The sequence below is a fragment of the Taudactylus pleione genome, unplaced genomic scaffold, assembly GCF_031769625.1.
Source record: "Taudactylus pleione unplaced genomic scaffold, aTauple2 ptg000086l, whole genome shotgun sequence".
NCBI lineage: Eukaryota > Metazoa > Chordata > Amphibia > Anura > Myobatrachidae > Taudactylus > Taudactylus pleione.
The window spans coordinates 9273896-9301843 of NW_028284488.1; the positions used below are offsets into that span (position 1 = coordinate 9273896).

Sequence of the window (27948 nt, forward strand, 5' to 3'; positions counted from 1 at the left end):
TAATGGATATTCCAAAGGGTGGTTAGATTGTATCCATACAGCTATTACTGTAGCAATTTACTCAATGGTATTTCCTTTGAGATTCACTCTGCACACAAAAGCACACACTAGCTTTAGATTAATACCCCAAATACTGGAGAATAGCCAGTCACCATAGATTGTTAATTGAACAGGCTGGATGGCTGGACATGCAAGCAGGCGTCCCTTCAGCCTATCTGGTGTAAAGTTCTGTACATAAACAGACTAGTGCACAAGAACGTGAGTAATGCACAGTCAATGGCAGCCTGTATGAAATGATATACCTACATTTGCGGTCCGGTCACTGTGCAGGGAGATGGCTTGATGATGCAAAACCCTGTATGCCAGGTGGCTCCCGTGCCCTTGACACCTGCAGCAGCGTGGATGGGATGTCAGCGATCAGCGCTCACTGGTATCAGCGCTGGTTTCAATCAGCTCCTATCTCCACACTGCTCGAGCCGCGTGGTGCTGCGGTGAATAGAGGCTTGTATTAGTCACCTGCCAGGTTGCCAGGTGGTAGTGGGGGATGAACGGCTGGGCGCTGAGGCAGATAGAATCTCAGATGTTCCAAACAGAGGGAGCAGCAACGCGTTTCGGCTATCTCTATAGCCTTTTTCAAGCTTAAATTCTCACCTGAATCCATTAGCAGTTTAAATAGTGCAGAAACAGACATGATTGAAAAACAACCTCTTTTTTTTTCAAAAACATTTTATTGAATTTCACAAGAAAATGTTCGAACATGTATGGAGGTATAATACATATCTTCAAAAACTTGCAGAAATTGTATGTGCAACAACTCCACATAAAATGTATTATCTAAACAACAGTTTTACATATAATAATAGTATTGTAGAAATAAAATTAACATAAAAAGCTTAGTACAAATGGAGACATATAAGGGAGGGGGGGAGACATTTTGTATTCCGTTATTTATGGCTTATTCCCAACGTCTAAGACGTATGTATATTTCTTTTTATAATTATAAAAATATAGTCCTGAAAATTCCTCCTATGAGGTCTTGGAATCCAATTGTCTATGTATAAACCAAGAGGTGGGTTCAAATAGTTTGTAAATATGAGTTTGGAACGACTCATCCAGGGCTGCGATGTATTGCCCCCCATTTCTTATGGCATCTTATAATGCCATTTTCTATATCAGGAATGGTGGCCCTGAAAACCAACCTCTTAGTTAATTTACCTGCAGGTAATAACAAACAAAGGGTCTGATTCACGTATGTGCAATGCTTATTGCAGTTTCCTGGTTATCGGGAATCTGCACATGCGAATGTGCAGAACGGGTCATGCATGATCGCATGCAATCCCTGCTATGCCTCTGCCTGATTGACAGGCAGAGGCATTTAAGGGGCGGTGCAGGGGCAGGGGCGGGGATGGCCCGGCTGTCCCGGAAACGGGGGCGTGTCCTCCCCATTTTCTGGGAGTGGTGAGGCCAGGGGCTGTGTCCATGGACGCAGTTTCCTGGCCTCGCAAGCCAGCCAGCTTGAGTAAGCTGAGGCTTACTCAGCTGGCCGAGGCTCGGCGCCATCCACCATCATGACCGATGGTCACGATGGTGATACCAGCCTGCGACCTCGTTCACAGAGTAGGGATCGCAAATGCAGCAAGGGGTGTCGTACATTTGCATATAAGCAAGGACAGAATAGCAAATCTGCCTGCGTGCAGCTTTGCAATTCCTTCCTAAACTGAATTAGCCCCAAAGTTTTAAAAGGCTTTGCTTCTCTATGTGAGAATAGGTATAAAGGTTAATTGTCACATAATACATATTGGGCTATTCGGAATGGTGAAAACTGCTTAGTAGACTATGGGGCCTATTCATCATCACTTAATTTCTACAAAAGCAGATGAAAATGAACGTTTTCACCTGCAATTGTAGAAATTAAGTGTCCGGACCATTCATCAAAAAGGTAAAGCATCTCCTGCTTACCTTTCTCTCCCGAAATGGCATGCTGTCCCCACACAATAGTATGGGGACAGAATTCATCAAGCTCCTAAAATACAATATTTTCAGAGTTTGACTGCGGGAGCATTCGCCATCTTTAGATGGCGTTTGATCCTGCAACCCGCTCCTTTCCTCTTTCCGCTGGGTGCCAGGGCTTTTGTGCACATGTGTGACCTGTAGGTTAGGCAGGCGCACTAGTTTCACTGCTCCGAAGGAGCAACGAAGCGCTTCAGGGAGACAGCTGATCTTTGGTTCAGCTGTCTCCAACCCGGAGCAATGATGAATTGCTCCGGCGCTCGTATCGAGTTAATATGTTAATTATCGGAGTCCGTTCGGACCCTGATAATTAACATAATGAATAAACAACTATATGATCTTACAACAATGTTGGTTTGGAGGTCTCTGGTTGTTTGAATATGGAAAGAAAATAAACACGGGTGTATCAAGGAGAACAAGCTATGGAGGTTAAGAAGGTGGTTCTCGAATTGATACACTTGTCTAAAGAGGTGTGCTTTCAGAAAGTGATTGAAGTTGTGAGGGCTGGGGGACAGTCTTGTTGTACAAGGGAATGAATTCCACAAAGTGGGTGTAAGTATATAAAAAGTAATGTAACCGAGAATGGGAGCGAATAATGAGTGTGACTGAAGGTGGGTATACACTGCAAAGATATATCTGTAGATCTACTGATTTGCAGATAAATCAGCAGATGATGGTTGTTTATACACACTGACCAACCGTCATTGCCTCTGGCCAGCTGCTGCTGAAAGTGTATGGGCGGTCTTGTGACCGCCTGTACACACAGCACGATGAGCAGATATATCTGCCATCGGTTGTGCTGCACAGCCGAGGTTATATGTCTGTGAATGACATTGTTCAGAGACATATGGGCTGTACACAACGGCCGACGTGCACAGTGTGTACCCAGCATGAGACTTGCAGATCTTGTGCCGAGAGACTACATATTTAAAGGCTTGTTTATACTACTTAAATGAGTTGTGAAGGTATTCATTTTTAATAAAAGTTAGTTTTGTATGTGCTGTACAACTTATTCTATTCTATCAGCATAACTTTGTGGGTTTGCTAATTGATAATAATCAGCAATGTGATCCATTTCTACATTCAGTCATTCCTATGTGTATGGCCATTTTTGAACCCTAACCAGGGGCGTTAGAACGATTTTATGTTGGTGGGGCAACATTAAATTGTTCTGACGCCCCTGCGCCCCCCTCCTTCTCTCTTACCTGTTGCTGGGTGCGCAGGGACTGGAGAAGTGGCAGCTGATGGTCAGGTGCTGTGTTTTATAGCAATAGGCTGCACAGCCCCTGTACTGCATGGAGGAGGTGTAATGTGTAGTCTTTTAACTTAAAGATCGCACATTACATCTCCCCCGTACAGTGCAGGGGCCATGCAGCTTATTGCTATAAGGCACAGCCCCTGACTATTCGCATCCGCCGCACCTTTCTAATGTTTTTTTTGGGGGGGGGCAGACCACTCCTGTGTAACAGCAGTCTTATAGTTTGAAAAGAAATAAATTGGTTAGAAAGAATACATTACTTATCAATCAGAATGAAGAGATTTGTGTCAGGAAAAGTCATGCCTTGTGGTCTCTAAATGCCAGCATTCATTTGCAGCCATTAAAATTGGGAATGACATGGCTTGCTGGGACCTGTAGTTCTCTAGTAAAAAAAATGTATTCTAATATTAACAAAATGTTTAACCCATCACCCCCAACCCTATGAGGGGGGTTTGCATTTTTATGTGGGTCAATCTGAGTGACAAATGGATTAAAAGTATCCTGATAATACCAATTAGCTATCTCAGCAGACAATCTCAAGCTACAAGAAAAAATAGATAGATAACTGTACAGTGAAAAAATAAATAAAAGGTATTGTATTAAAAAATAATATTTTTTCTCCACACTCCTCTGGATATTTCTCCGTGTTTGATCCAAACCACATATATAAAGTCACAGTCTGCTTATATCATTGACCATTTAATATGGTTGGTAGAAAAATGTATAAAGCAGTGCTTTCCATTCCTTATTCTTTTTTGGAAGGATTTGATCATATGCTTGTGTGAACTCACAAAATTTTCAGTTTATCCACTTGCAATAGAAAAGCCTCTCAGCAAATACTAGGGATCTCCCCAAGCCCGGGCTCTTTAATCCACATCTCCACATACCAAACAGGGCGCTCTGTTGGAACACCACACTGTGTGAAACCGCTTTGGGAACTAGCAGTGAGTACCAATATCTGAATGGCTCTTATTCTTGAAAAGGCTGGTATAAGGACATTGAGATATTTGCATTTGGCTGAAAGTCTTCTAAAGCTTTTGAACGGTAGTGTAATTGCTGTTAAAGGGGATGCAGAACCTCAATAAAATAATTTACCACCAAAGACAAACCATTTTTCAATTATAAAGCTAATAAAATACTCACTGTTTAGAAGATGCAGCTGTATATTTCTTAGCTATGTAACCCCTATAGGCTTATCTGTATTTTGCTCAGCCTTCCCTGGCAACCATCCCCATGGTACAAATATCAGCAAACACCCTTCATTATAGTACAGGTTGAGTCTCCCATATCCAAATATTGCAAAATACGGAATAATTTTAGCACGACTGACATAGTGACATTGTTGCTTTCTGATGTTTCAATGCACAAAATTATTAAAATATTGTATAAAATTATCTTTAGGCTGTGTGTATAAGCTGTATATTAAACATAGATGAATTTCATGTATACACGCAAACTTTGTTTGATGCACAAAATTATTACAATTATTGTATAAAATTACCCTCAGGCTATGTGTATAAAGAACATAAATACATTATGTGTTTAGACTTGGGTCCCATTACCAAGATATATATTCCAAAATACAGAATATTCCAATATCCATAATACCCCTGGTCACAAGCATTTTGGATATGGGAGACTCAACCTGTATTCCAATTGTCTCTACCTCATGCTTGTTATTCTTCATAACCATTAGGAAAGTTACAATTTTCTGTCTGTAGTCAGGATCACTGAGAGTAACCTGGGGCCATGGAGCTTCTGTTTCTTCTGCCCCCACATGCAGCTATCAGACGTAGAGATCACATAGACCCCCAGGCTGCAGCCTGTGCAGAGTTTCACCGCGTGGATCAATAAGAAGCTATTGTTTCATGTAGACACTTTGCCGGCCTTTAATGTGGCGCTGTTGGGGTGGCAGATGAAGCTGGAACATCTGATTTTGAACATCTGATTTTATACATTGATTATTCTCATCTTTTGAATACTTTATGTATCAATGTGTGAAGTAAATTACTATGAGCGCATGGGTCATTACATGATATTACCTATACCATCTATGAACTGTATAAACTCCATTGATATCAGATGAATATTTGTAATTAAAGGTGCCAGGTTTTATTGGTACAGTAGGTGCCAAATTGGACAGTTTACTTAATTCTATGATGTAATGAATAATAAAAATATTAAGACAGGGAATGATAGCACTGAATATTTATTTCATTGTAAAACTCTGCATAATATGTTGGTGCTATTAAAATAAATATAATGAGTATTAATTTCAATACAACTGATTGCATAATTATTGCTGTTTACATTATAGAATTCTATATTGGAAAAATACAGCATATGGTATATTAATTCTTTGCTTTATTTAGATACATTATTAAATTATATTGATTGCAAAAATTGTATCCTACTAGTACTGTAAATGTACAACCACTAGTGTATGACCATAGTCAATTGAGCACTGTTTAATGCTGTATACATCAATTATTTGCATAACATTGTACAGATATAATAAGTCATAATCCAATTTATTTCTACTAATGAGGAAATGATATACAAGAGTCAGAGTGACTGTTTGGGAGGTCAGCCCAACAACCATATAATTTAATTACTGCAGCCACCCTGAATCTAATTATTTCCCTAAAGGCTTGTGTTGTATGTCACAAATGCAACAATAGAAACATGTTAAAAGAAGGGACTGTTCCAATTTGATGCCTGGAAGCCAATAATTATAGTATTAGATGACTCATTAATGCACTAAAACTATTATTAACAAGATCTGTATTTTTTCTTCATAACTTTTGTTACAAAAAAAAGTTTACGGAAATAAAAAGCCCATTATGATGTTGCCACTAAAACAATGATCTGTGTGTTACCTGTCCGACATTATTTACACCTCCACATACCTGTCCCACATCATTAACACCTCCACAAACCTGTCCCACATCATTTACACCTCCACATACCTGTCCCACATCATTTACACCTCCACATACCTGTCCCACATCATTTACATGTCACCATACCTGTCCCACATTATTTACACCTCCACAAACCTGTCCTACATCATTTACATCTCCACATACCTGTCCTACATCATTTACGTCTCCACATACGTGTCCCACCTTCACATACTGTACCTATCCCACATCATTTACACCTCCACATACATCACATACCTGTCCCATTTGAAAATCACCTCAACACTGACATGTTTTTATTGGACAAATTATTCTATTTAAACCCCTACACTCCCATGTGCAGAATTATTCTTGGTGGAGGGGGTGTACCAGAGGTTCTGCACTGTATCTCAACATTTTTCCCTTTAAAATAAAGATTTTCCTTACCTTTTCTCCTAGTCAGGGGAGTGTACACAAAAAAAACACAAATTTCCCCTGAAAAATCAGTGCGAGTTTGGAATTGGCTTGCAAATGCAATTTGGAGTGGGAGCTCGCCATGAGATTGGTTCACAGTTCCCAACTTGCACCTAATAGGATTGATCCCTATCACTGTAATGAAATGTCATACAAATCAATAGAATAGTCTCTGTACAGTGTGATTAATAAATGCAATAGGTACATTTACTATGCAAAATACAATTTAATACATATTCAGAACAAAAGCACAAACTAAGGGCGTGATTCAGCAAGGATCGCAAGTGCAAAAAACGCACGGACCCAGTAGATTGTTGCATTCTGTGCAGGCATATGCATCGCAGTGTGCTTGCGCGAAATAGCCACTGCGATCCAGGACTGTGATCGCAGTGACTACGCAGACCCATCACAGAGTGATTGACAGGACGTAACATTTGGGGTGGTGACAGGGGGGTGGTCGGCAAAACGCAGGCATGCCAGTGCCTTTCAGCGCCGTTACAGGGGTGAGCATAATTAAGCCCCTGCGATGGCATATGCAGCCTGAGTTCTAGATACCAACAGGAGGCTTAGCAGTTTGTGAGTAAGGTCTGACCTGCCTTAATTGTGCGTGAGGCTCCGATGGTACTCGATGGTATCGATGTTTTCGCAGACTTGCCAGGTATTACGGATGTGAGTAAACGGAAGTGGGCGTCTTTATGTTGTGCTGCGGCTTTGTGATCACAGTCATTTGCATAATTTTGCAACAGAACTGGGTATGCGATTGCTGCCGCGATCGCATTAGCGATCCTTTCTGAATCAGGCACTAAATGTAATTAAATACAAACATGCGTTGACTTTCTCTTTAAAAATCAAATGGAAATATTCATAGCTGCCGTGGCCAGAATGCAAATATCAATTATTGCGAATAGATGGCTACAACTTCATATAATATAGAAGCCACACTAATGATATGTACAGTGGGATAGTCCAAACTCTGGCCTGATTCAGAGATGTGTGTTAACCCGATGGTTACTGTACATCCTCAATATTTGTGGGTCTGCGCAGGCGCTTCGGAGGTGGAGCGAACAAACACTCATGACTCTATTCAGGTCTACATCAGTTATATTTGTATAAACTCATCCTTACTGTACTTGCCCAACAATTGCCCTTCTCTTTCCACCCATGTTCCTCCTCTGTAAGTGCAGGGAGTTGTAAGTGTAAGTTACCATGTATTTGCGACTAATCCGTCTTGAAGGATCTATAATGTTGGTAGGTATGGGTCAGTATATATACTGACCTCCATGGCCTCATCCCTGCATTTATAATGGAATGCATTCTGAAATTTCCAGTTGAACTTTTCTATGTGCACTTCGAATATAATTCAAAACCTTTAATGAGGCTAAACCAAGCATTATTTTAGCAGAAAATCAAAAGAGTTTTAATTGTTTAAAATAATGAGAGAAACAGACGGTTCTGGAGTGGAAGGAGGTTGGACTTCAATGTGTAGTAACTGAGTCCTAATAAAGCCATTTTCTCAGGGATGGTACATGAAGCTCAGCAATTGATGGAGTCTATTTTGCATGATATACCAGCAAGGATCATAATCTGGTGGGCATGGGTAGAATTCTATGGCAATAAATCCAACAGCCCTGTAGCAGACAGGTTTAGAAATTGTAAAAAAATGGGTAACCAGGGTCAGAGGTTACAGTAATGGATGCATAAACACAGAGTACAGTCAAGGATAGAAAGCCAAGAGATCAATAGTACACATACTGTAAGTACAATGACTATGGATAATGAGAATCTGTATATAACATCCCATTTCCCCCAGAGACATGTCAGGTGCCCCACAACAACAGTACAGAAGATCAAACAGATCAATTAAAGTTCAAAAGTTAGAGCTACAGTCATGATTGCACTCACTATACTGTCAGGTAGACTTTATTACAAGCATATTACAGTGTTGTGCGGCTGAGGACAGGTGGTCGGCAGTTCTCATATACACTTTTTATTCCTACTGTAACTAATATTTCAGTGGGAATAAGTAATCTTTTTCACATACATAAGTGGTTTATTGCATTTGTACCTCAGAATAAAGGAGAGGACGGTGGTTTATAGTTTGAGAAAACTGCCCACTGCCTGTATGTTTTCTCTTACAGGGGTCTATGTACTAAGCAGTGTTAGGAGACAGAGTGAAAAGTGATAAGTCTGTGATAAGGTGCCAACCAATCAGCTCCCAACTGTCATCTCACAGGCTGTTTTTGAAAAATGACAGTTGGGAGCTGACTGGCTGGCACCTTATCACAGACTTGTCACTTTTCACTCTGTCTCCTAACACTGCTTAGTACATAGACCCCACAGTATTATGTATCCCTAACAAAGAAGTAACTGGACACAGCCTGGAAACAGCACCGTCTCCAATCTTTTATCTTTCTATCCATAGACCTGCAGCTGTAGGCAGGATCACCAATCATTTCATATAATCAACTTGTACTACGTACTCAGGGCCCAATTGGGTAAATATAAATATAGTTAGTGTTCTCTGCATTATACCCAATGGTGTGATATATAACACAAGGTACCCTTGACTGATTATGATGAGTGGTATTTATTGACAATACTACTGTACATCATTCATGGTATTATAAAGGAAATAGACCAACTAGAGGAAAAGGAATACACTTTCATTTCTAAGGCATGTTATATTACTTTGTTTTATATCATTGGCTATAGTAACAACAGAACATACTGTATGTTTTAATATTATACAAATAAAAGTTTTGTTACCAGTGTAATAGAGTTTTCTTTCTCGATTTTTGTAAATGAATTTGTATGACAAGTCTAAGTAACAATAATCTCAGCAAACATAATAAGGGGGTGTAGGCGGCAGCACTCCTGGGGCAACTAATCACAAATGACAATGGCAGTAGTTCCAACGTTTCAGAACATTTACGTTCATCAATGATATATATATACCCAACAGCCATAACATTAAAACCACTTGTCTAATATTGTGTAGGTCCCCCTCATGCCACTAAAAACAGCTCTGAACTGTCGAGGCATGGATTCCAGAAGACCTCTGAAGGTGTACTGTGGTATCTGGCACCAAGACATAAGCAGCAGATCCTTTAAGTCCTGTAAGTTACGAGGTGGGCCTCCATGGCTTGATCGAATTGAGATGCAAATTGAGAGCTGGGGAATTTGGAGGCCAAGTCAACACCTTGAACTTTTTGTCATGTTCCTTAAACCATTCCTGAACAATTGTTGCAGTGTGGCAGGGCACATTATCCTACTAAAGGTGGCCATTGTTATTAGGGAATACCATTGCCACGAAGGGGTGTAAGGGTGTACTTTACAATGTTTAGGTAAGTGGTACTTGTCAAAGTGACATCCACATGAATGCCAGGACCCAAGGTTTTCCAGCAGACTATTGTCCAGAGCATGACACAGCCTTCACCAGCTTGTCTTCTTCCTATAGTGCATCCTGGTGCATTCTCTTCCCCAGGACACAATGCACATGCACCTGGCCATCCACATGATGTAAAAGAAAATGTGATTCATCAGACCCGACCACCTTTCTTCATGGCTCCATGGTCCAGTTCTGACTCTCACATGCTCATTGTAGGCGCTTTTGACAGTGTACAGGGGTCAGCATGGGTACAGCAATGCACTGTTCATTCTGACACCTCTCTATCATAGCCAGTATTAACTTTTTGAGCAATTTGTGCTACAGTAGCCTTCTGTGGTAGCGGACCATAGAGACTTGTCTTCACTCCTCTCGCATAGCAATGAGCCATGGGTGCCCATGACCCTTTCGCGGGTTCGCCAGTTGTACTTTCTTGGACTACTTTGGTAGGCACTAACCACTGCATATGTGAATGGCCAATAAGACCATACACACACACACACACACGCACACATGCACGCATAGCCTGAACTTAGTGGTGGACCCACACCCCAGTGCTTCTAGAGAGATGAAGCAATTGTTCCTTTTATGCCCTATTGTAGTGCCCTAGTTAATTTTTGAACCATTGCAGTGCTTTAGTTAATGTTATGCACTTCTTAGTTCACATTGAACCACACAGTGTACTCCATATGCCACATTGTAGTGCTGCCAGCTCACATTATGTCACGTTTTAGTTCTCCCAGTTGATATTATGCCACACTGTAGTACCCATTATGTCACACTATTTTGCCTCCAGTTCATACTGTGCCACATTACAATCCCCCAGTTCATAATATGTCACATTAAAGTGCCCCCAATTATATTGTGCCACACCATAGTGTTCCCAGTTCATACTGTGAACATTTTAGTGTCATCAGTAAATTTTATGCCACATTACAGTCCCTTCCTCAGTTCATATTATGTAACATTACAGTGCCCTCCAGGAGATGGCTCATGTCAGTGTGGAGCTTACTGAGAGGGAGAGACAGAGATCACCATCTAGTGTAGACAATTCCTCCGTTTCAGACCGGGCAACAGGCCGGAACAAATTGCTCAACAAGCAATTCCGTGAACTTGGTAGATAACTATATGACTTGGGCCCGGGGCCCCCAAAGCCTTATTTTACTTGTCTGTTATTTTAACAAAGCTAACTTTATTTATTTATTGCCATGGAATCTAGAACTGGACGCTTAAATCCAGGGTCTGGTACCAGCATGAATTCTTGACAACTACTTGGGGGGGACCCACAACATTACTAAATAGAAAGGAAATAAAATTAGAAATGACCCAGGCATTGCCTGGTACATCCACTAGTATAATATAAAATGCATCATACATATTGCTCTTTGTAAGTGTTTAAATATTTAATTTTATTAGAAAATTTATTTTAATACAAATTAAAAGTCCAAACTTGGGCTTTCAGTCCAAATGCACGTGCGTAGCAGAAAGCTCCCAACATACAGAAAATATGCAGATATACAGCACATGTTATGTGCTACAGTACTTTAAACACCTTGTACATACATAACATACTCTAAATTTTTGCTTTCAAGAAAAACTACTGTGAAGAAGCTTTGCAAGAATTATATTTGATTGAAGTCCTTCACGTCTTTGTTCTTGGTCCCCCGCTGTTCTCTCTTTATACCTCTTCTCTCCTTGTACTAATATGTTTCTTCAGCGTCCACTAGAAAATCTATGCAGACAAATCTTCCTCTCCTTTCCTCATTCTCTTTTATCCCATCATATTTACTAACTCACGGTTTGTCTAAGCCACTGATGATAGTCGGCTTTGACAAACCGCGGGTTAATTAATATACCCCCATGTGTCCAATTGCCTCTCTGCAATCTCCATGTGGATGCCCCAATGCTATCTAAAGTTCAAATTGTTTAAAGGTTAGCTTATTTTCTTCCCCCTCCTAATGTTACTACCTCTCTTCTAATCTCTTTAATTAATACTATAACTATACTCTGTTTTATAAACTTTGGTGTCATCATTGACACCATCCTCAGCTTCACCCTAGACATTCAGGGGTCTATGAACTAAGCCTTGGAGAGAGATAAAGTGAAGAGAGATAAAGTACCAACCAATCAGCTCCTAGTCATTTTTCATACCCACCACACAAGGGAAAAGGAAAGGGAGCTAATCTGACAGCTCGAATAATTAATATAATTAAACTGTTGCTTCCCCTAGATGAATTGCTAGCTTCTAATATAAACAATAATACCAAAAAGTGTGGGAAGGAAAAATATATATCTCTCCCCCGCCAGGGAAGCGCTGCTCAATCTGAAATGTAAACAATAATATATTTAATTGTATTACAAATACATATTAAAACACAATAAAAAGCATAAAAATGAAAAAATGTAATATCATATATCTATAAATCCATAATGTCATATAATCTTCTCAGTATTCTCAATAATAATCTTGTTAAATCCACGTAAAATGTTAGTATTTGTCCATATTAATGGTTCAGCCATGTAACATTAGTAAAGGAAAATCCAGCCTTTGTTAGTAGTGAGTAACAGAGCTAAAAATAAGGCTTAGTTAGTATAGAGCCGTCATATACCACAGTCAGATGTCAGGCTCAATTATGCAGTCTTCCCCCATAGTGTTCGCTACAAACGTCAACATGTGGCTGTTGATATTCAACTTTGCAGGGAACTCCAGTCTATGCACGGTTCATTGAACCTTTAGTTGTTTCACACATGTACTAAAGAATGGGTCTGCAAACTCCTTAGCCAACGGGGAAGTCAGAATTCAATATAACGCATTTCTCCGCCTTCTATTTTATTAGCGGCTTCCTCAGATTTTTCAAAAAGTCTGTAAAGTGACAGGAGAAAATTGGTTGGTACTTTATCTCTGTCCACTTTATCTCTCTCCAAGGCTTAGTACAAAGACCCATTATTCACTTGCTCTGTCTTGTTGCATCCTCCTTCGAGATATTGCCAGAATATGACCCTTTCTCTTTGAGAACACTATCAAAGCCTTAATTATTCTCTCAATATATCCCACCATCACTAATGCATCTTCCTACTATCCGGCCTCTTCCTTATCTGTCTTTTCCTAACTACATACCATCCTAAATTCTATGGCAAGACTGAACGTCCTCTATTGCAACTCAACATCTATTGCACCACTCTGCAAATCGCTACACTGGCCCTATTTCCTCCAGTATTACATTTTCACTGCACTCATTGACTCCTTCCCTTCATACATCTCTGACCTCATCACAAGATACTGTTCCACTCACCCTCTCCCTTTGATCTACCTACAGTATGACCTATGCCTCTTCTCTTCTCTAGTGACCACCTCTTATTCCCACCATCAAGGTTTCTCCCATGCTGCACTTCACCTATGGAACTCAGACTCTCTTCCTAACCTTCAATCTTTCACGCATCTCTAGTACATTTGTGTGGTGTTTTGCTGCATCAGCAATGCGAATAAGGAGCAAAATTGAAAGAAAACTATGGTATGCTACTCATGTCAGACACCTCATGCTGCGTTTGCATTTAACAAGGACGGAATTGCAAAGCTGCTTGTGAGAGGCTTTGCAATTCCGTCCTCTGCTAAATCACCCCCACAGATATGTCCTCATACACTGAAGCTGCAGTCGCACCAAACAGCCCTTCTCAATGCGATGTGCAACATTTGTATGTCTCTGCAAATCTGAATTTGTATACAAAGTGCTACAATGCAGTGGGCATGGTTTGTTCTCATGCCAAGCGCCAGTTGTCTCGTGCCATATGACGTATAGTTGTTAGGTGTATGAGGACACATCTGTAGGTTATGCTTCATTGGCATTTGCAAATCAGGATAGTCCTGCATCAAGAGGTTTGGAGTGTCCATGGTCATTATATAATGTGGAATAGAAAGTGTTAAATCACTGACTGCAATTCTTCATGATTGTTCTGTAGCGCTGAGATTTAAGTGCCTTTAATATCTCTAGAAGTAAAGTTTGTTTTGATGTGGTGTATCAGTGCGGCACTAGTACTGCTCAGGTAATAATATACAGTGAATACTATAACATTATATGCAGTTACATGTAATTACACTCTATTATGCTACTGAACTGCACGATCTGAAAAGACTGTATGTAGGCTTTACTGTTTGTGCCTGTGAATTCATACTCAATTATGCTGTAATGGCTATAACATTTGTCAGTCTTAACTGCATAGCAATTTGTGGTTACCAATGGAATGAAAGTGCTGCACTTTTAAAAATGTTGTGTAACCTAATGAAGACAAATAAATGCAGTTGTCTTCATGCGTTTCTGAGGAAAACATTTCAAATGCATGCAGAGGAAAGGTTTGTTATGTATGCTGTGCCAGATGATACATACTGTTATAAGTTTATGAGGAGGGTCACATTAATGATTTCCTGGCATACATTCCTTCCTCTTTTGATTCATGAGGATCCAGATCATCACAGTGATTTTGTGAGAATGTTTCAACTTTCCATGTGTCAGCTAAATAAGTGTAAGGCTGCATAACACATGTGTACAAAGCTGAAAGCATGGAAATGGAAGGCTTTGTGGGGCAGTAGGATATTGAGGAGTCTATATATAAATATGCATTGTTTGCAAAGATTTTCTAATGCAGTTTATACAGCAATAGAAGATCTATAGTCGCAATTTAGCAATAAAAGATCCCCGGGGCAGCTGAATGATGCTCAGCTCCCGTAAGGACTATCACAAGAGGTCGCCGACTACACTATAGCCATAATAATATCCGACAATAGCTGTTGCCGGGCGGGGGCTCCTTATATTGGGAGAAGAAACCATATCTCAGGTGTAAACACCTGTTTTCACAGGACTTAGGGGCACATTTATCAATTATCACATTTTCAATGAGATCTGGGCAAGATATTAGCACCCAAAATTACAATGCAGTATGTGATAACAGTAATACCACTGGTATGTATCATATAGTACACGCAGGAACAGGGGTTCTGAAAGGAGTCTGGCTGCACTGGCTGCCTGTCAGATGGCGAATTGTTTTAAAGATTGGCTTACTAACTTACAAAGCCCCACATGACCATGGCCCAAGGTACCTAAAGCAGCTTCTGATTCCTTACCGTCCCACATAAGTACTGCGATCCGTTGACGAAGGGCTATTAACAGTACCAAGAATCTCTCTGAATTCGTCTGGGGGTCGAGCTTTCAGTTTTGGGGCTCCAACCTTATGGAACTTAGGCCCTGATTCAGAGCCGGACACTCTGACAGAGCGCTCGCTCTGAATCAGGGCCGTCCCTCCTTCAGTTTGGAGCGGCCTCCTGGCCACTCGCATAGCTGTGGGTGACCACCCACAGCTATAGCGAGCGGCCAAAAAGATGGTCGCGATGGTCAAGACCATCACGACCATCGGGCTTGCGACGAGACCCTGCGGTAGGGTCTCGCTGCCGCAAGCCCAGGAGTGCTTTTGGCTCTATCAGAGCCAAAAGCACTCCCACTGACATCACTAGTGATGTCAGTGGGGCCGGACCCAGACGGTAGGCATTCCCATGCGCACTTGGGCACCATCGACCCGCTTGCGAGTGCTCAGCGCTCGCGAGCAGGTCAGAATCAGGCCCTTACTTTCCCGCACAGTTCGAGAGGCCTCCACTCTAGAGTCCTTCAAAAATAGACTCAAGACTTACCTCTTCACCCAAGCATTTCACTAATGTCCCTTGTTTAAGCTTATTTTGTGTTTTGTACTGTAAAGGCAAATGTAAAGCACTTTGAGTCATTTAGGAGAAAAGCGCTATATAAATAAAATTATTATTATTATTATTAAGTAACCACAGCGGTCTCTTCACTCCTCTATCGGGACTCCTGTGCTTGCATGGTCTACTGATCACACATGTGCAGTGATGAGAGGTTACTCCGGAACCCTCTCCGGGTAAATTTTGCGAGGTATAGCTTATAGGCTAGCGTTAGCAGTGGTGGCCAAACTTGGTAAATGTGACAACTTTGCAACCTCCATATAAACTTACGGGGGTTGCGGCTGCTGATGGAAATGGAGGGACTGCAGCAGATATCAAAGATACATTGGGGTAACACTTAATATTTGCGGATGTTTTGGGGGAATATGCTGCAAATATCAGTTGTTAAATAGAGCTATTAATGACCAGGAAAAGTAATAAGGTACATTATAACAGACACCATGAGGGCATGATTTGGGGAAATAAATCATACAGTTCAGACAGAGCAGAAGAATGTGGTAGGGCCTCTTCTGCTTTCCCCACTCCATTAACACTCACTTCATTACCGATATAAATAATGTCCATACACCCTCAGTTCCCTTCAGTATCACTCACTAGGATGTTCCTAATTATCTGTGTAACACAAACACGTCCATCACGTTCAACCTTTTCTAAGTTATAGCTGTGTTGTTCCAGAGAAAGGCTAAACAAAGCCCCAGAGACAAAGCTGGCAATATTATCTCACAGGTGGAATAAAATGTCCTGACCCCATAAATGGCATTCTGATTAATTCCTTGAATCAATCATCCCAATAATGATATCCATTAATAAGAGCGAGAGATACCGCGCCTTGCACGAAAGGCATCAAATCCATTTTTAAATCCAATTAAGGAAACTGTCATGACTGCCTCCCTTGGTAGAGAATGAATATGGTGTAACTGTCTTTCCTCTAGTTGCAGTGGATGTCCTCTTGTCACCTGCACAGTTCTGGGTATGAAAAGTTCATTATTCAATATTTGCATTCGCTAGGAATCTATTTATATATGGTAATTATGGTCACCTTTAAAGTGACTTTTTTCCAATATAAGCACAGGCAAAAATATGCTGCCAGCACTTAGTGAAGACAGATATACACATTGCAACAGTTATTTTGCCAGCGCTTGGCCAGGAGAGCTAAATAAGAAACAATCAGTGAGGTACAGCATGACTGCATACAGCCAATCAAGTGCTGTGTGTTATGTTATTCACTCCACCTTCTTCCAAGCTCTCCTGGCCAGTTGCTATATAAACCAGAATTTAGCTTTTAATGCCAAATAACTATATATCCTCTTTAATGATACAGACTGACATTGTCCCCGACACAGCTTTCCCTTATTCTTCTCCCCTTATTTTAACATTACCAACTGTTCAAGTTTTGATGATGCTGTTAACAACCCTGGAGCTTACTCTGCATATTTCACTAGGGAAGCAAGAAGGATGCTCTGCTGTTACTTGTTACTGGAGCATTGGAGGTCTCCCTCGATTCTGACATCCCGGGAGAGTAAGCAAGCATGGTTTGATGTCATACAAAATATTTTAATATTACATGACATATGGTACCTATGATATCACAGCACAGTGTATATCCTGCAGGGCATAAAGGGCCTGATTCAGAGATGCACCCAATGCTTATTGCTTTTGCAATCCTGCATGCAGTGGACTTGAGAACATATGCTACTGACAGCCGCCATCTTTTGCACAGAGACGCCCACTGTTGGCCGCCGCTTACGTACAAAAGTGGAAACATCGGTCGCACATTGACCCTCTGAGCAAGCCTATGCTGTCTCAGAATGAGCATCTCACCTAAGACACCGGACCCCTCCAGGGGCATACAAGTTTGCAGGCTCACTAGAGCATGCCCAGAAAACAGTTCTGACGTATCTGCCTATTCCTAGCATCTCCTTTACTTCCCCCAAATGCTGACTACCTGTCACTCACTTTGCGAATGAATCCTCAAAGTAATCGAAGCACGTGTGCAGTAGCAAAAAGTCCCTCCACTGCATTCCACATCGACAATGTATGTGTCTCTGATACAGGCCTAAGTCACTTCCACACAAATGTCATCTTCAACTGCTCTCCAAAAGAACAACTCAAGGAAACTGTCTAGGAAATGGCATGACATATAGATCTGTTGATATGCTGAGCTGCCTATGCTGTCTATATAAACAGCAATAAAATACACGACTTGGAGGTTACAATAAAATGATGTCAGATTCTGTTTGGAACATACGAGTATCTGGTGTGGATGAGAAGAGAACAACACAATTTTTATTTTATAGTTCAGGCAGTACATTGACGGGGTCCCGAAGGGCACATACAACTGACAGAGGTTGTATGCCTTTATAAGTTATACCCTTTTCTTATCCTTATTCCAATCTCTATTCCAGAAAGTCAAAGCAATGAGAATAATGCACTTGAAAAGGAAGCATCACACAATACTAGCATGTCATGTTTCTTAGATTCATCTTTATATCAGTTTTAAGACGGTATAATGCTATACTTCACTGACAGACTGTTACATATATCATACTGAGCTAGAAAAGATAATAGCAAGAAAAGTATGGTTCAGTGTAACAAATAGTTGTAAGTCTAGCCTCCCTTTGAACACTATTAGCCATTTCTATAGTATATATGTTTTTTATATGCATTTGATTAGGGTCATCTGTATCCCTTGCTTGTCTGCATACCTGCTTATTAGCCAATCAGATCATTGGAATACTGACAGCAGAGAGTATATCAGGATGTAAGTTCTGGTCTTGCGGGAGCAGTGCCTTGCCCAGTCATGGGATAATGTTAGTGATACTTGCATGTATCACAATGTGATGAGGGTGACAGGATCTGTGGTTAGCAGATCATCTTGGTGGCAGTTCCCAGTCATAGTTACTACTGGGACCAGGGCCGAATTATTGGCGGGGCGACAGGGGCGGCAGTCCCGGGGCCCCCACAGATTGTCTTCCAGAGTTATTATTAAAACCCAGAGTAACCGCTCTGGTCTGCGGTCTCCTCCTCGGTGGCCCAGCTGTTCCCTGTGACACAGCAGCCGCCAAGGAGCTTCACATCGGGAGTACAGTCTCGCGAGATGTAGGAGAGAGCAGCAAAACTGAGATGCTCAAGGCTTTCTTCTCTCTGTTCCCTGGCGGGCATATCGTCCTGATGTGAGCTTAGCTACGTAGTAACGTAGCCCGTTGTCCCACTCATTATAAACATATGAGGCATATATATAAAATTGCCAAGGGGTACTGATGATCATTAAGCATTTCGGATTGTCCACTCTGGCTGCTAGAAGAGGAGCAATGATAAGAATTTAGAATGCCAGGTCGGAAATCTGAGACCCACATCTAGAGGTCGGGGAACTGTGAGTGAAGGAAGCATACCTAAAGATACCTACCACATGGGTGTGTAGGAGCACTAGTTTGTGAAAAAAACAAATACAGATTATAGGTAAAACATGAAAATGTAATAACAATAAAATACCTAAAGAAGCAAATGACAATATCAACATAGGTGTTAGATGTACAATGTTCTGTGCAATATTCAGATCATCCATGAACACTATTGTAACCACTGCTAGTAAAATGGTAAGTCTTTTCCAAGTGGAAACAATGTTTTGAATAGAGATGATCCTAAATAGTGTAGCAATGAACAGTATATTATCTTGTCAGTGTGTTTGTCCTGATAACATGGAGCCAGAAATGTTATGATAACTATTGCAAAAAAGGGACAAATTATGTAGAAAGATAATAAGTCTACCGCTGCCAGCAGGAGTATAGTTTGCAAATAGGCAGGATAGTTACCAATGGATCTCTCCAGTGTCCAAATGTCCCACAGGGAGAAGCTGCGGATATAGGGCCTCATTCAGAGGCGGTCGGAGGATGCAAGCAGTCGCTCAGAAACTGGGCGGCCACTTGCATCCTTACCGCCCGCCTCTGTTGTGGTCGTTAAGCTGTGGGTTAACACCCACAGCTCTAACGACCGCTCGGGTGATGGTCGCGATGGTCAGAGACCATCGCGACCATCGGGGCTTACGACGAGACCCTAGGGTAGGGTCTCACTTGACGTAAGCCCCGGAGAGCTTCTGGCTCTGTCTGAGCCAGAAGTTCTCCACTGACATCACTAGTGATGTCAGTGGGGCCTCCCCCAAATGGCAGGCGTTCCCATAGGAACGCCTCCGTATGGGCTGCCACCCCCCCGGCCCGCCTTCCAAACGGGGCGAGCTGTCAACATCGACAGCTCGCCCCCTTTGGAAAGAGACCCGCTACGACCAGCGCTGTCGGTCGTAGCGGGTCTCACGCATGCGCACGAGGGAGCCGGCTCCCTCGTGCGCATGCGCACTGGCAAAACATCGAGGCAGCCGTGCGGTCATAGACCGTACGGCCGCCTCTGAATAAGGTCCATAGTCTCTGGGAGGAGGTAGACTTACCATTTTGCTAGCAGCCGTTACAATAGTGTTCATATAGGATGATCTGAATATTGCACAGAATATTGTGGATCTAACACCTATACTGATATTGTCATTTGCTTCGTTAGGTATTTATTGTTATAACATTTTCATGTTTTACCTATAATCTGTATTTGTTTTTTTCACAAACTAGCGCTCCTACACACCCTTGTTTTTGTCTCCCTTATTTAGCAGGTAGCAGATCCTGCTTCTTAGGAGCTGCCAGTTTGGAATTGCATTGTGTTTTTGGTTAAATAGCGCACCTTTTTCATTTTTTTTATATCTACTACATGCCTACTTATATACTATTTTGGGGTACGCATATTGGATTACTCCTTATATAAAAGTTAAACATTCCCATAAAATAGTACACAATAAGGCGCTTGTTCTCTCACCTTTTATCTTTCATATATACTGTATATATAAATATATATATATATATATATATATATATATACATATCCATGTATTACCCGCACTCTCACTCCAAATCAGTACAGCTGCTGGGGTGCTATCCTCAGTGTTAGTCCCATAAAGATGGGGACACGTGAACAGAACAAAAGAATAGAGTGCACTCTCCAGGGTTTTCACTTAAAGAATTAAAGCACAAGGTTTTATTCCATCATCACATCAGAATCAGTCAGTCAACGTTTCGGTCCTCCTTGGGACCTTTCTCAAGACATTGTCCAATAGAACTGGTACCAATATATATATATATATATATATATATATATATATTTATATATATGTATAGATGTATGTATATATATATTTGAAAATCCAGGTTATCACATTTCCTTTAAAATGTTATAAACTATAACTATATATATATAATCAGAAAGATCTGAGGGCGCTAGAAAGGTGCAAATATATAAATGTAGACCCAGTTTCTGATTAGTCAATTAGTTCCTTGTTGTGGTGAACACGTCTTTAATTGATTCTGATTCCTGAAACCAATGAGGGTGAAGTCTTCTTTTGCTAGTTCCAGGAATAATCTATCAATGGATTAAATGAAACTTCCTGGAATTAGACCCTCTCACCAAAAAAGTCACCCGAAAAATGTCCGAAAGGCCTCTTGTTAGTAAAATACCAATTTGTTTATTTTTGATAAAAAGGTTTTCAAAAATTTTAATTTGCTTACATCCAAAAAAATGGTGACCAATACAAAACGCCTATGTGGGGCAGATGTAACTTCACGCCATCACCCCAAAGGGTGTGAGCTCTATGGTTGAAAACCTCACTGGTGGTGGATGGATTTTGGCACCAAGACAGACCATATGCATTTCGTCCCCAGCATGAAACTTCTTCAGGGGTATAATCTTTAAGCGGGTGATAAATATATACATGAGAGAGTGAATTTTTAAAAACAGTTGGTATGTCAGCTAAATAAAGCATACATACAAATATTCATACATACCAAAATTGGACAAATTACTCCACGGATTCATACAGAGAACAATGCCCCCAAAACGTGGCCTAATAAAAAAAAAACTATACAAACATGCACGAATGTACATCAAAACCATATGTATACATAAATATATAAAAGTCCCAATATTTATGAAAAGTTTGGGGTCACTTTGAAATTTTCTTATATTTGAAAGAAAAGCACAGTTTTTATCAATGAAGATAACATTAAATTAATCAGAAATAAACTCTATACATTGTTAATATGGTAAATGACTATACTAGCTGCAACCGTCTAGTTTTGAAAGGAATATCTACATAGGTGTACAGAGGCTCATTTCCAGCCACCATCACTCCAGTGTTCTAATGGTACATTGTGTTTGCTAAGCGCGTTAGAAGACTAATCGATTATTACAAAACCCTTGAAAACCCTTGTGAAATTATGTTAGCACAGCTGAAAACGGGTTTGCTCATTAGAGAAGCTATAAAACTGGCCTTCCTTTGAGCTGGTTGAGTATCTGAAACATCACATTTGTGGGTTCGATTAAACTCTCCAAATGGCCAGAAAAAGTTAAGTTTCATGTGAAACTCGACAGTCTATTCTTGTTCTTAGAAATGAAGGCTATTCCATGCGAGAAATTGCCAAGAAACTGAACATTTCCTACAACGTTGTGTACTACTCCCTTCAGGGAACAGCACAAACAGGCTGTAACTAGAGTAGAAAGAGAAATGGGAGGCCCAGGTGCACAACTGTGCAAGAAGACAAGTACATTAGAGTCTCTAGTTTGAGAAATAGATGCCTGAGAAGTCCTCAACTGGCAGCATCATTAAATGGTACCCGCAAAACGCTAGTGTCAACGTCTATAGTGAAGAGGCGACTCCGGGATGCTGGCCTTTTAGGCAGATTGGCAAAGAAAAAGCCATATCTGAGACTGGCCAATAAAAGGAAAAGATTAATATGGGCAAAAGAACACAGACATTGGACAGAGAAAGATTGGAAAAAAGTGTTATGAACAGACGAATGAAAGTTTGAGGTGTTTGGATCACACAGAAGAACATTTGTGAGATGCAGAACAAGTGAAAAGATGCTGGAAGAGTACCTGACGCCATCTGTCAAGCATGGTGGTGGTAATGTGACGGTCTGGGGCTGCTTTGGTGCTGGTAAAGTGGGAGATTTGTACAAGGTAAAAGGGATTTTGAATAAAGAAGGCTATCACTCCATTTTGCAACGCCATGCCATACTCTGTGGACAGCGCTTGATTGGAGCCAGTTTCCAGCTCCAACAGGACAATGACCCAAAGCACACCTCCAAATTATGCAAGAATTATTTAGGGAAAAAGCAGGCAGCTGGTATTCTGTCTGTAATGGAGTGGCCAGCGCAGTCACCAGATCTCAACCCCATTGAGCTGTTGTGGGAGCAGCTTGACCGTATGGTACGCAAGAAGTGCCCATCAAGCCAATCCAACTTGTGGGAGGTGCTTCAGGAAGCGTGGGGAGAAATTTTGTTCACATTACCTCAACAAATTAACAGCTAGCATGCCAAAGGTCTGCAATGCTGTAACTGCTGCAAAAAGAGCATTCTTTGATAAAAGCAAAGTTTGAAGGACAAAATTATTATCTCAAATAAAAATCATTATTTCTAAACTTGCCAATGTCTTGACTATATGTTCTATTCATTTTGCAACTCATTTGATAAATAAAAGTCAGTTTTCATGTAAAACACAAAATTGTCTGGGTGACCCCAAACTTTTGAACGGTAGTGTATATATATATATGGGCCCTGCAAGTTTGTTGCCTGGGGGCCCCCACAGTCCTTAATCCGACCCTGACTGGGACACTGCATCATGTCTTGTCCTTGTTCTGGCTGTTTTCAGCTAAGCTGTATCTTACCTGTCTATGTGCAGACTTCAGCTGCTAATAAATTGTCTCTCTGTGCTGATCCCAACTGTACACTAGTCTTTCATTCGGGAGGCTTGCAGGGTTTTTCTCTGATTGGATCCTGCATCTGTTAAGTTACAGCCAGCCCTTCACTCCATGCTGGTTATACTGCTTGACTTCTAGAGTATGTGGTCATGTATTCAGCAACCTGAATTCTAGCCGGTTTACCAAGTTCTGCTGTTCCACTTCCCAGTGCCTGTTTGTCTGATCTGGATCTGCCGGTGTGTCATCCAGCCTGTATTCCTGCCGTGTCTGAGTGCACCTGTCTGCCATCTGGTTCCTGCATCTCAGCCTGCTAGGCCGCATCACAGCCTGCATATCCATTGACTATCAAGCCATGTCTGTTAATGTTCACCAGAGTCAAGTTTGCAGTGTTCTCATCCGCGCTTCTTCCAGTCACTGTTCCTGCCGTGTCTAAAGTTCATCTGTTTACTGTCCTGTCTCATTCGCATCATCTAGTTCCAGTCACGCCATGGCCCTTAAAGCTGCTCCGTCCTGTCACAACAGCATCCCCTTGTTCCAGTCTCACCACGGCCCTCGAGGCCACTCTGTCCTGTCTCAGTCACAGCACCTAGTTCCAGTCGTCACGGCCCACAAGGCCACTCCATCCTGTTTCAATCCGTACTTCGGCCCTCAAGGCCGCATCACCAAGTTCCAGTCACCACAGGCCTCAAGGCAGCTCCGTCCTGTTTCAAGTTGCCCATTGGCCCTCAAGGCCGCTCAAGTCCAGTATCAAGTTGCACTTCAGCCCTCAAGGCTGCATCGTCTATTTCTTGTCTCACAATGGCCCTCCCGGCCGTTCCGTCTTGTCTCAAGTTGCACCTCAGAACTCTCGTCCTGTTTTGCCTGCCTTGTCCTTGTCAGTCCAGTAATGCCTGTTTTGTCCTTGTCAGTCTAGTCTTGCCTGTCTTGTCTTGCCAGTCCAGCCTTATCTGAAATCTTGCATATCATAGTCCTGGTCACTACTGCCTTGCAGCTCATACCCTGTGTCTAGTCAGTCGCTGTCTAGCATCCTAGCTGCATTATAGTCCCTAGACATTTCTCATACCATAGTGACCTGCTGCTGCTTGTGTTGTGTCATCTTTCTGCAGCCTCACTCCAGCTAGCTCCAGTTGTGGAAGGACTGCCACTCCTCTACCCAGTCTTGTCCATTGTCAGCAGTCCTGCGATCTCATCATCGAGTGAGAATCGTAACATTGGGGAAAGGAAGCCACCATGAAGTCACAAACTGACAGATGAACAGTGGAGGAAGCAGTAAAGTGAGGCCACAATGTGCATGTATATAGTGGTGTGACAAACACACCTGTTCGTGAGCCACTTCATACATCCGTTTTATTTTTCAATTTATGTTTTTGCAGTACTTACTCATTGAGTAGGGGTATCTCCCCATGCTTAAAACAACAGTACTTAAAACAGCAGAGTATGCTGCATATCATCCCTGCTCTCTCACTGTGCAGTATTAATATCCCAGGTTGCGCATACAGAATACATACTGTTGTTAGTATTCTGCCCTGAAAGACTACAGTCCCCCAAGTCTTGCACCATGGTTCTACTCAAGACAAATATTTAAAATCCTGAAAGACAAAATAACTTCAGTTTTAACACCTTCTTCTGAATAAATCTAGACTGTAAAACCATCTCTTTGTTCAGCGTAGTTAGGGGTCTAGTATATATCCAATGGGAACGTATAAATCTGTTTTTTTTTCTAAACCTGTGCAATGTATAGGTTCTCAATCACACCATGCATTGCTCAAATTCAGACATGGTTTTTTTAAGGACTAATTTAAGTGATGACTTTAAATCATGCATAAACTTGAAGATGCTGCAGCAAGTGATATAATGTTAGTTGGACTGATGTTTACCAAAGATTTCTTCTATCTAGAAAAATATGGATATATTTTATAATATATGTTTATCAATTGTTTCTAATCTAGTGGATTAAATCTACCATGAGCCCTTGGTGGTTCTTAAACAAATACATTTTGCATAACTGACTCACAAAAATATATTATTTAGTATCCTTATGGAATATATTGTTTTAATAAATATAGCAACTCTGATACTTCAAACATTTTGCAATAAGCAGCAAACAGTTCTCAAAACATTCAGTGCTATATAAGGCAGGCTCCTCTTCCCAAGATAACTGTATTTTTTCATACTTGATTAACACTATGCGGTTTATTTATTAAGACTCCTCCAAAATGAAGTAAGGATGGGACATCGAAAGAAAACATCAGTAGTACCAATGTTTTTAACATTGGTCAAAACACATTGTGTAGACCTAAGCACTGGTGTTAACCAATGTTTCTCCATGTTTGAAGTAAACTAGCTACTTAACAACACTCCAAGTAAGGGATTTGAATATGAAACCTCCTATACTATATTCTGCTGTGTGTAAATATGCTAATGCTGCAGGAGGCATATTGTGTAAATAGACGCCTCCTGCAAGCTTCTGTGATCCAAGGACGCAGCATCAAATCACTTGCGAGAACATAGACCATCCGAGTAACCCTCAGAATGGCTGTCTCACATACATAGCTGAAGTCAGTAAATCTGCATCAGAAGATGCAGACACTGGCCTCAGCACTCCCAGAAAACATGGGCAACATCGCTACCCATTGCTGCCCCCCTCCCGTCCCCAAACGGCCGAAGCCTGTCAATCAGGCTGTAGCTTATGGGGCACTAGATGCGATGATGCAGTACCCAGAACAAGTCATGCATGTGTGCAGTTTCCCCGCTATCAGAGTTGTACACAAACCATAGGATTTGTATATAGCTCTGAATCAGGCCCTTAGTCATATCGCTCAGTATTTATATCTGCATAGCTGCAATGGTTTACTGACAATTACAGCTAGCTTCATATAGTTACAATTACAAGGCTCCCTAAGCAGGAGAAAATAGCTCCATGTGTTAAGTGTCTGCCTCGAGTACATGAGGTTGAGAGTTAGTGCCGTGTATGGTAAGCTGAAAAAGGTGTGTTTTAAATATAGGGTGAAATAACTGAAGGTGCAGATATCTCTTTTACATACGAATACAATTATAGAACATCTGAAAAAAAACAACTTGCAAACATTGGATTGTAACCATTGCAGGGTTGGCCATCAGAACCAAACCATTGAAGGTTCCGATGAAATATCATTCAATTCCCATCCTTAGAAAGAAGATTTTTAGCCACTGCTCATTGCAGATATAGAAAGTATTCTTTGCTACAATTTACAAATATCCATAAAGTTTAAAGACTAGTTCCACATTTTCACACAGTAATCCCCCCCCTTTGGTTCTTCTCTCCCCAATTATGGTGGGTCACCCAACTGCTTTGTGCTACTGGAGTACCTGATGTAATTCAGTATCAACAAGAGCAGGGCCGGCTCTAGGGGTGTTCGACCTGAGCGGTCACACAGGGGCGCCACCCATAGAGAGTGCAACCCTGCCCAACATCTCGATTTCAGCGGGACATTACTGTCCTGCTGTTCCACCCGTGGGCCGAAGTGGCCCGCGTGTGGTTAAATCGGGAAGTTGGTGACCCCCCACTGCCGCAGCTGTGCAGCGGTGCCGAACCCTGGAGACTCTGAATGGATGCTGCGCGCATGCGCGCGGCATCCGTTCAGTGAAGAGAGAGGGCTGGGGGAAGCCCCGTTAGTGAGGCTCCCCCCAGCCTGACGTTATTTGGAGGCAGACACGCCTCCTAATAACGTCACACAGGGGGCGTGGCCTGTGGTAATTAGGCCACACCCCCTTTTTTGTATAGGGCGCACTGGAGGGGGCCAGCACAGGGTGCTAGAACCCCTGGGAGCAGGCCCTGAAAAAGAGATTTCTTGTTATGCAAATAGGCAGAACGTTGTGATTTTGGTCTGGCTCCAGGCAGCTGGAGACAATGACATCATGCTCTGACTTTGAAATGTAACAAAATGTGTTTGTTTTTATCTCATTATATTGTGTTGTATTTATGTAATTTTATTATTTAATCTACTCTTACCTTTCTGAACAATATATTTTGCCACGTTTAAGTAGATATGTATCAAGAAAGGTTTTTTGGGAAAAAAATGTGTTTAAATGGAAAGCCATAACATTTTCACAATAAATAAGTATTGTCAGAATGTAAGAAATCGTTTTGCTATAATTTTCCCATTTTCTCCCTGTAATCAGGCACTTTTATAATTCTGATCGGAAGTTTCTGTTTTGTATAGGAAGTGAGAGGGAATTGTATGTATCATTCTCAGATTGTGAAATCTACCCGATGCTTAATGTGTATTTTTAATGGCAGCTACTGCTGGCATTAATAGGAAAAGACCCTCTGTGATTTATCAGTAGATAGATTTTAATTTGCAAATACTATACAAATAAATAATTAATAATAATTAAATGCCCATTGGC

At 41.4% G+C, this 27948-nt stretch overlaps 1 protein-coding gene across 1 annotated transcript in view; it reads left to right on the forward strand.

Annotated features, from left to right (window-relative positions):
- PLXNA4 (plexin A4) overlaps nucleotides 1-27948 on the forward strand; it is a 774189-nt gene that overhangs the window by 110610 nt on the left and 635631 nt on the right. The gene's annotated exons all lie outside the window — the stretch shown is intronic.